The sequence below is a fragment of the Eumetopias jubatus genome, unplaced genomic scaffold (genome assembly GCF_037043125.1).
Source record: "Eumetopias jubatus isolate StellerSeaLion01/CBP00866 unplaced genomic scaffold, mEumJub1_p1.0 scaffold_5, whole genome shotgun sequence".
NCBI classification, from domain to species: Eukaryota; Metazoa; Chordata; class Mammalia; order Carnivora; family Otariidae; genus Eumetopias; species Eumetopias jubatus.
Window position 1 is genome coordinate 7,929,801 of NW_028274811.1, and position 10,098 is coordinate 7,939,898.

Sequence of the window (10,098 nt, forward strand, 5' to 3'; positions counted from 1 at the left end):
CTGCTTCTGATTCACAACACCGAATTGTATTTCTTTACTCAGTTATATACTTTCATATCCTGAATACTACTCTCTCTCTTTCTAGAATATAGTAGTTTAAATGCTTATTTAAAATATAAAGTGTGTTGGCTAACTGAACATAAAGAAAAATAAAAAATAATACAAAATATAAAGAAATAACAATGACAATAATAAAATAATTATAGAAATACTAATACAGCAATTTTAGAAACAATAACAAAAACAACAGTAATAATCCTTGTCCCTGTATAACTACTAAGTGCTAAGCTGTTCTGTGTGTGCATGTGTGCATGTATGTACTTGCACCTGTGTTATATACTGTGTTGTCTCTTAACCTACACAAAAACCCTTTGATAAAAATTCATTTGATAAAAAAATGACTTGATAAAATTCCTTTCAGATAAAACTTCATGTCTGATTGATGTGTTGTATAATAAGACAATATAAAATATTTCAAAGATACTGTATTTGAATTATATTTTCTTGTTTATCTCTTCAAATCATGGAAAATTTTCACTTATATTACTACTCTCTTAATATAATCATTTGGGTCAGTAGCATATACAATCCCAGGCAAAGTCACACTATCATACATTTAGGGCATGCATTTTTCATATCAACTCCTTTAGTAAGCAATTATTTTCTTCCATCCATATTTAGAGAAATCCATTTTTAGACCTCTGCCTCTTCTATGAAATTCCATTACACTGAATTTTCAGCAAAGACCATTTCACTGGAATCAATTGCATACCAACCATGTAAGTCTGGTATTTGAAGACAGTGATTATAATAGCTATATCAATTTGGTCATTGATATCAAAGATTTTTAGAACACATCCAAAAATAAAAATGGCATTAGCTTTTAGTGTAAAGTATAAGCATGTATGTCAGATTTAATATTCCCAGGATTTCTACATTAAACACTTCAAGATAGATATTACTCAGGAAGTAGTGATCTATTATTTTTATCTTTCATCTTACAGTCAAAATTTTAATATAAAGATGTAATGTAGGAGCATACAAATAATTGAATAAACGTGTAGTCTTCCTAATTTTATTGAATAATTTCCTTCTATTTAAATGTGATTTCCCTTTGGTTTAAATTTAAGGAGATATTCTGAATGTTTTATTCATGTACTGAGAGATGTGACAGAAAAATGAAAAGATTATTTTCAAACTAGTTAAGTCAAATTAGTGCATGCATAATGAATTTTGAAAATCTTGACAAATGTAAAATGGTAAAAAATACTGGAGTATATTGCATTCACTAGGTAAAGTGCACAGGAGCCGTTCTTCTACCTAGGAGGCAAGTTTGGGATATGACTCTATTTATAGCTAAAGACTTGGTATCTAATGATGACAGCATCTTTTTTTTTTAATTTTTTATTGTTATGTTAACCACCAATGTTAATCACTATTAGTTTTTGATGTAGTGTTCCATGATTCATTGTTTGTGCATAACACCCAGTGCTCCACGCAGAACATGCCTTCTTTAATACCCATCACCAGGCTAACCCATCACCCCAAACACCTCCCCTCTAGAAACCTGTTTGTTTTTCAGAGTCCATCGTCTCTCATGGTTCGTCTCCCCCTTCGACTTACTCCCCTTCATTTTTCCCTCCTGCTATATTCTTCTTTCTTTTTTCTTAACATATATTGCATTTTTTGTTTCAGAAGTACTGATCTGTGATTCAACAGTCTTGCACAATTCACAGCGCTCACCATAGCACATACCCTCCCCAATGTCTGTCACCCAGCCACCCCATCCCTCCTAACCCCCACCACTCCAGCAACCCTCAGTTTGGTTCCCGAGGTTAAAAATTCTTCATATCAGTGAGGTCATATGATACATGTCTTTCTCTGATTGACTTCTTTCACTCAGCATAACACCCTCCAGTTCCATCCACGTCATTGCAAATGACAAGATCTCATTCCTTTTTATGGCTGCATAATATTCCATTGTGTATAGATACCACATCTTCGTTATCCATTCATCTGTGATGGACATCTTGTCTCTTTCCACAGTTTGGCTATTGTGGACATTGCTGCTATAAACATTGGGGTGCACGTACCCCTTCAGATCCCTACATTTGTATCTTTGGGGTAAATACCCAGTAGTGCAATTGCTGGATCGTATGGTAGCTCTATTTTCAACAGTTTGAGGAACCTCCATACTGTTTTCCAGACTGGTTGCACCAGCTTGCATTCCCACCAACAGTGTAGGAGGCTTCCCCTTTCTCCACATCCCCGCCAACATCTCTCGTTTCCTGACTTGTTAATTCTAGCCATTCTGACTGGTGTGAGGTGGTATCTCATTGAGGTTTTGATTTGGATTTCCCTGGTGCCGAGCGATGTTGAGCACTTTTTCATGTGTCTGTTGGCCATTTGGATGTCTTCTTTGGAAAAATGTCTGTTCATGTCTTCTGCCCATTTCTTGATTGGATTAGTTGTTCTTTGGGTGTTGAGTTTGATAAGATCTTTATAGATTTTGGATACTAGCCCTTTATCTGATATGTCATTTGCAAATATTTTCTACCATTCTGTCGGTTGTCTTTTGGTTTTGTGGACTGATTCTATTGCTGTGCAAAAGTTTTTATCTTGATGAAATCCCAATAGTTCATTTTTGCCCTTGCTTCCCTTGCCTTAGGCGATGTTTCTAGGAAGAAGTTGCTGCGGCTGAGGTCGAAGAGGTTGCTACCTGTGTTACCCTTTAGAATTTTGATGGACTCGTGTCTCACGTTTAGGTCTTTCAACCATTTGGAGTCTATTTTTGTGTGTGGTGTAAGGAAATGGTCCAGTTTCATTCTTCTGCATGTGGCTGTCCAATTTTCCCAACACCATTTGTTGAAGAGACTGTCTTTATTCCATTGGACATTCTTTCATGCTTTGTCGAAGATTAGTTGACCACAGAGTTGAGGGTCCGTTTCTGGGCTCTCGATTCTGTTCCATTGATCTATGTGTCTGTTTTTGTGGCAGTACCATACTGTCTTTATGATGACAGCTTTGTAATAGAGCTGGAAGTCTGGAATTGTGATGCCGCCACCATTGCTTTTCTTTTTCAATATTCCTCTGGGTATTCGGGGTCTCTTCTGGTTCCATACAAATTTTAGGATTATTTGTTCCATTTCTTTGAAAAAAGTGGATGGTATTTTGATGGGGATTGCATTGAATGTGTAGATTGCTCTAGGTAGCATTGAAACCTTCACAATGTTTGTTCTTCCAATCCCTGAGCATGGAAAATTTTTCCATTTCTTTGTGTCTTCTTCAATTTCTTTCATGAGTGTTTTATAGTTTTCTGAGTACAGATCCTTTGCCTCTTTCATTAAATTTATTCCTAGGTATCTTATGGTTTTGGGTGCAATTTTAAATGGGATCGACTCCTTGATTTGTCTCTCTTCTGTCTTGTTGTTGGTGTATAGGAATGCCACTGATTTCTGTGCATTGATTTTATAGCCTGCTACTTTCCTGAATTCCTGTATGAGTTCTAGCAGTTTTGGGGTGGAGTCTTTTGGGTTTTCCACATAAACCATCATATCATCTGCAAAGTGTGAGAGTTTGACTTCTTCTTTGCCGATTTGGATGCCTTTGATTTCTTTTTGTTGTCTGATTGCTGTGGCTAGGACTTCTAATACTATGTTGAATAGCAGTGGTGAGAGTGGACACCCCTGCCGCGTTCCTGACCTTAGGGGAAAAACTCTCAGCTTTTCCCCATTGAGAATGATATTCGCTGTAGGTTTTTCATAGATGGCTTTTATGATATTTAGGTATGTACCATCTATCCCTATACTCTGAAGAGTTTTGATCAAGAAAGGATGCTGTACGTTGTCAAATGCCTTTTCTGCATCTATTGAGAGGATCATATGACTCTTGTTCTTTCTTTTGTTAATGTATTGTATCACGTTGATTGATTTGCGGATGTTGCACCAACCTTGCAGCCCAGGGAGAAATCCCACTTGATCATAATGAATAATCCTTTTAATGTACTGTTGGATCTTATTGGCTAGTATTTTGGTGAGAATTTTTGCATCCATGTTCATCAAGGATATTGGTCTGTTATTCTCCTTTTTGATGGGGTCTTTGTCTGGTTTTGGGATCAAGGTAATGGTGGCCTCATAAAATGAGTTTGGAAGTTTTCCTCCCATTTCTATTTTTTGGAACAGTTTCAGGAGAATAGGTATTAATTCTTCTTTAAATGCTTGATAGAATTCCCCTGGGAAGCCATCTGGCCCTGGGCTTTTGTTGGGAGATTTTAGATGACTGCTTCAATTTCCTTAGTGGTTATAGATCTGTTCAGATTTTCTATTTCTTCCTGGTTCAGTTTTGGTAATTAATACATCTCTAGGAATGCACCCATTTCTTCCAGGTTATCTAATTTGCTGGCATAGAGTTGCTCATAATATGTTCTTAATTGTTTGTATTACTTTGGTGTTAGTTGTGATCTCTCCTCTTTCATTCATGATTTTGTTGATTTGGGTCATTTCTCTTTTCTTTTTGATAAGTCTGGCCAGCGGTTTATCAATCATGTTAATTCTTTCAAAGAACCAGCTCCTAGTGTCGTTAATCTGTTCTACTGTTCTTTTGGTTTCTAGTTCATTGATTTCTGCTCTGATCTTTATGATTTCTCTTCTCCTGCTGGGTTTAGGCTTTATTTACTGTTCTTTCTCCAGCTCCTTTAGGTGTAGGGTGAGGTTGTGTATTTGAGAACTATGTTGTTTCTTGAGAAAGGCTTGTATTGCTATATACTTTCCTCTCAGCACTGCCTTTGCTGTATCCCAAAGATTTTGAACAGTTGTGTTTTCATTTTCATTGGTTTCCATGATTTTTTTTATTCTTCTTTAATTTCCTGCTTGACCCATCCATTCCTTAGTAGGATGCTCTTTAGCCTCCATGTATTTGAGTTCTTTCCAACTTTCCTCTTGTGATTGAGTTCTAGTTTCAAAGCATTGTGCTCTGAAAATATGCAGGGAATAATCCCAATCTTTTGGTACCGGTTGAGACCTGATTTGTGACCTAGGATGTGATCAATTCTGGAGAATGTTCCATGGGCACTAGAGAAGAATGTGTATTCCGTTGCTTTGGGATGGAATGTTCTGAATATGTCTGTGAAGTCCATTTGGTCCAGTGTGTCATTTAAAGTCTTTATTTCCTTGTTGATCTTTTGCTTAGATGATCTGTCCATTTCAGTAGGGGGGTGTTAAAGTCCCCCACTATTATTGTATTGCTGTCAATGTGTTTCTTCGCTTTTGTTATTAATTGCCTTATATAATTGGCTGCCCCCATGTTCGGGGCATAGATATTTACAATTGTTAGATCTTCTTGTTGGATAGACCCTTTAAGCAGGATATCGTGTCCTTCCTCATCTCTTATTACAGTCTTTGGTTTAAAATCTAATTTGTCTGATATAAGGATTGCCACCCCAGCTTTCTTTTGGTGTCCATTAGCATGGTAAATGGTTTTCCACCCCCTCACTTTCAAACTGGTGGTGTCTTTGGGTCTAAAATGAGTCTCTTGCAGACAGCATATTGATGGGTCTTGTTTTTTAATCCAATCTGATAGCCTGTGTCTTTTGATTGGGGTATTTACATTCATACATAGCCCATTTACATTCAGGGTAACTATTGAATGGTATGAATTTAGTGCCAATGTATTGCCTGTAAGGTGACTGTTACTGTCTATTGTCTCTGTTCCTTTCTGATCTGAGCTGCTTTTTGTCTCTCTCTTTGCTTAGAGGACCCCTTTCAATATGTCTTGGAGGACTGGTTTCGTGTTTGCAAATTCCTTTAGTTTTTGTTTGGCCTGGAAGCTTTTTATCTCTCCTTCAATTTTCAATGAGAGCCTAGCTGGATATAGTATTCTTGGCTGCATATTTTTCTCGTTTAGTGCTCTGAAGATATCATGCCAGTCCTTTCTGGCCTGCCAGGTCTCTGTGGATAGATATGTCTGTTGCCAATCTAATATTTCTACCATTGTAGGTTACATATCTCTTCTCCCGAGCTGCTTTCAGGATTTTCTCTTTGCCTCTGAGACTCGTAAGTTTTACTATTAGATGTCGGGGTGTTGACTGATTTTTATTGATTTTGAAAGGGGTTCTCTGTGCCTCTTGGATTTTGATGCCTGTTTCCTTCCTCACATTAGGGAAGTTCTCTGCTATTATTTGCTCCAATATGCCTTCTGCCCTTCTCTCTCTTTCTTCTTCTTCTGGGATCCCAATTATTCTAATGTTGTTTCATCTTATCGTATCACTTATCTCTCGAATTCTGCCCTCGTGATCCTGTAGTTGTTTCTCTCTCTTTTTCTCAGCCTCTTTATTTTCCACCATTTGGTCTTCTATATCGCTGATTCTCTCTTCTGCCTCATTTATCCTAGCAGTTAGTGCCCCCATTTTTGATTTCACCTCATTAATAGCCTTTTTGATTTTGACTTGGTTAGATTTTAGTTCTTTGTTTTCTCCAGAAAGGGTTTCTCTAATAACTTCCACGCTTTTTTCAAACCCAGCTAGTATGTTTAAAGTCATGATTCTGAACTCTAGGTCTGACATTGTACTATTGTCCGTATTGAGTAGGTCCCTGGCTGACGGTACTATCTCTTGTTCTTTTTGCTGAGGTGATATTTTTCGTTTTGTCATTTTGTCCAGAGGAGAATAGATGAATGAGAGAACAAAATGCTAACAGGTTAACAACGTCCCCAGCAAATATACTCTATACAAATCAGAAAAGACCTGAAACCAATGGAAAAGAAAGGGAAAGAAAGAAAAAAGAAAGAGAAAAGAAAGAAAGGAAAAAAAAGAAAAGATTAAAAACAAAAACAGAACAATACAAAAAAAAACCCGAATATGATCAAATATGATCAGGCTAGTGCATAGATCAGTGCCACACACTAGATTTTGGGCGTATTTTGGTCTGTTAGAAAAAAGGGCCTCCTAAAATTTTAAAGGAAGAAAGACTTATATATGTACAAAATAAGGGTTGATACAATGAAGGGATGGAAGACGACTGTAAAGATGAAAAGTATAAAAGATTTTATAAAAGGAATTGATATGATAAGAAGTTGTTTGAAAAAAGAAAGACGAAGATTTTTAAAAAAATGGGAGAGAATGTGATCAGGCAGGAGACTAAAACAAAGCCATACACTAGTGATTTAGGTATATTTTAATCTGTTAGAAGAAACTGTATTTCAAAATTTTAAAGAGAGAACAACTTATATATATATGTCAAAAATAAGGGTAACTATTATGAAGGGATAAAATATGACTCTAAAAATGAAAAATAAAAAATGGTTTTTTAAAAAAAGGATTGATAAGTTGTTGGTTGAAACAGGGAAAAAGAGAAATTAAAAAAACAGTTAAAAAAATTAACCTTGAAAAACTAATGAATCGTGGTAAAAAAAGACCATGAATTCTATGTGCAGTATTCCCCTAGCGCTGGAGTTCTCCTGTTCTCCTTGATCGGTAAACTTGGTCTTGGCTTGCTGGCTGTTCGTGCTGATCTTCTGGGGGAGGGGCCTGTTGCTGTGGTTCCCAAATGTCTTTGCCCGAGGTGGAATTGCCCCACCCTTGTCAGTCCGGGCTAAGCAAGCTGCTTGGGTTTGCTCTCAGGAGCTTTTGTTCCCTGCAAGCTTTCCGCACGGCTTTGGAGGACGACAGTGAAAATGGCGGCCTCCCAATCTCCGCCCCAGAGGAGGCAAGAACTCGGGGCTCCGCTCCTCAGTGCGCCCCCAGAGAAAAGCAGCCAGTCACTCCCGTGTCCCCGGTCTCCGGCCGCACTGCGTGCTCACCCGGCCTGTGACTGAGCGTTTCTATCTCTGGCACCCAACCCCGTGTGGAGTCTGCAAACCCAGCAGATCCCTGCGGTGTGCTCCCGCGCCGCTCCTCCCCGGGAAGGAAGGGGAGTCTCCCCGGATCTGCCACTTGTTGGGTCCCTGCTGGAGGAGCAGTGGCCCGACTGGGCCGCAGATCATAGTTTATGGCAACCCTGAGTTGAGAGCCCGCGCCTCCGATCTGTCTCTGCACCCGGCTTCCCCGCTCCGATCCCTGGGAGCTCTGCCGCACTCAAGCACCCCCGGTCTTTCTGTGACCCTGAGGGTCCTGAGACCACACTGTCCCGCGAGGGTTCCACCCCCAGCTTAGCCACTGGAGTGACGTTCCTCAGCGGAGCCGACTTCTAAAAGTTCCGATTTTGTGCTCCGTGGCTCTATCACTTGCCAGAAGCGGCCGACAGAGGCCCCCTCCTCAGCCATCTATCCTCCCAAATATCGCCTCAGATTCACTTCTCCGCACGTCCTACCTTCCAGTAAGTGGTCGCTTCTCTGTTCAGAGAATTGTTGCTACTCTCCTCTTCGATCTCCTGTTGAGTTCGTAGGTGTTCAGAATGGTTTGATCCCTATTCAGCTGCATTCCTGAGACCAGACGAAATCTAGGTCTCCTACTCCTCTGCCATCTTGCTCCATCTCCACATTTAGCTTTCTACTGGTTGAGTCTTTCAGCCTCACCATGAACTTCACAATGAATTCATCCCAAATATGAATTTTTCAACTTGAAGGAAAGCTTAACAGTTTTCCCTTAAAACATGGATTCTAGGCAATGATGTCAGGAAGGTCACTGAGATAGCCATCAGTCATTGGCCAACCAAACTGCATGGTGATTGGCCACCTGAAGGAAGCCAACCTGACGGCGCCCTGGTGATTGGACAGGGCATGGTGGTGACATCATTATAAGGCATTGTTATGCCCTGGGGTCTGTTATAAAAGCCTGACAACAGCCCAGGCTGCACTGAGGAGAGAGATTGTGCTTCAGCTACACCTCTTCCTGCTATTCCTCGCATTCTCTGCCCCTGCCCATGGCAAGCCCCCTTCCCACTCCTCCTGCCCAGGGCTTCTCACCAACAATCTGCCGGCCACCTTCATGTTTGCGCCTGCCTTAACACCCCTGTGTGGTCCTGGGAGTCCTCAAACCTGCACCCGGAGACTCCTGAACCCGTCTTCCACTATGACGTTGGGCCAGCCGCTCAGGAACACATTCTCATTTGGCACATGGGAGTGGGACACTGGAAATCAGAACACCATGGATTCTCAGTCAGCTGGGTCCCACATCTCTGGGTTCACAACAGGGCTCAGCACAGGAAAGCTGAGTCCACGTCCTGAGGGAGCACTGGGCACACTACTACTCTGGAGCCCTCCAACTCGGCTCAGCACAGGGCACAGGAGTGTCCTGAACAACCAGCCGACCCTGATGTCAACACTGTGTACAATGCCTCCAGACACCAGGGAGAGAGGGACTTTTACGAAACAAGTAAGTACTGGGAGAAGGAATCACCACGTCACTAGACAAAGTGCAAATCCTTGGAACACAGGTCCTGAGACCAAGAGCTGTCTGAACCAGCTCAGCGGTGGACAAACTAATCCCCCAGACACCTGGCTGACCAGGAGCCCACAGACCACAAACCCTCGAACACAGTATAACAAGCACAAATTCAGTCCCCAGAAGAGAGCACCAACCAGGCACCCAAAGCCTGGGAGTCTTCTGAACCAATTTGATACTGGGCAGAAGAGTCACACACACACTGGGTGGACAAGAAGTCTTACCACAAACAGGCCAGTCCACTGTAGCACAAGGCAAGTAAGTCCAGAGAATACCGGGCTAGTCAAGGGCCAAGAAACCATGAGTCCTACATCCCAGTTCATTATTGGGAAAATGGTTCATGTGAACAAGGCCATGACCATATGCCCTTGGAACCGGAGTCCAAAAATTCAGCTCTCTACTAGGATGCTCAGGCACCCAGAGAGTGAGCATCTCATGTGCCCTTGGATCTGGAAACCAACAACTGAGCTCTATCCTGGGACGAGAAGGCACCTGAAGAGCAGGCTCACCATGTGCCCTTGGACCTGGAGACCAAGAAAGAAGCCCTGGGCTAGGCCAAGCAGACAACTTGACAGTAGGATCACCATGTGCCCATGGACCAGAAGACCAACAACTCAGCTCTCTGCTAGGCCAATCAGGTACCTGAGGAGCCAGCTCATCATGTGTCCATGTATCTGGAGACCAACAACTCAACTCTGTGCTCGCCCAAGCAGGCAACTTGA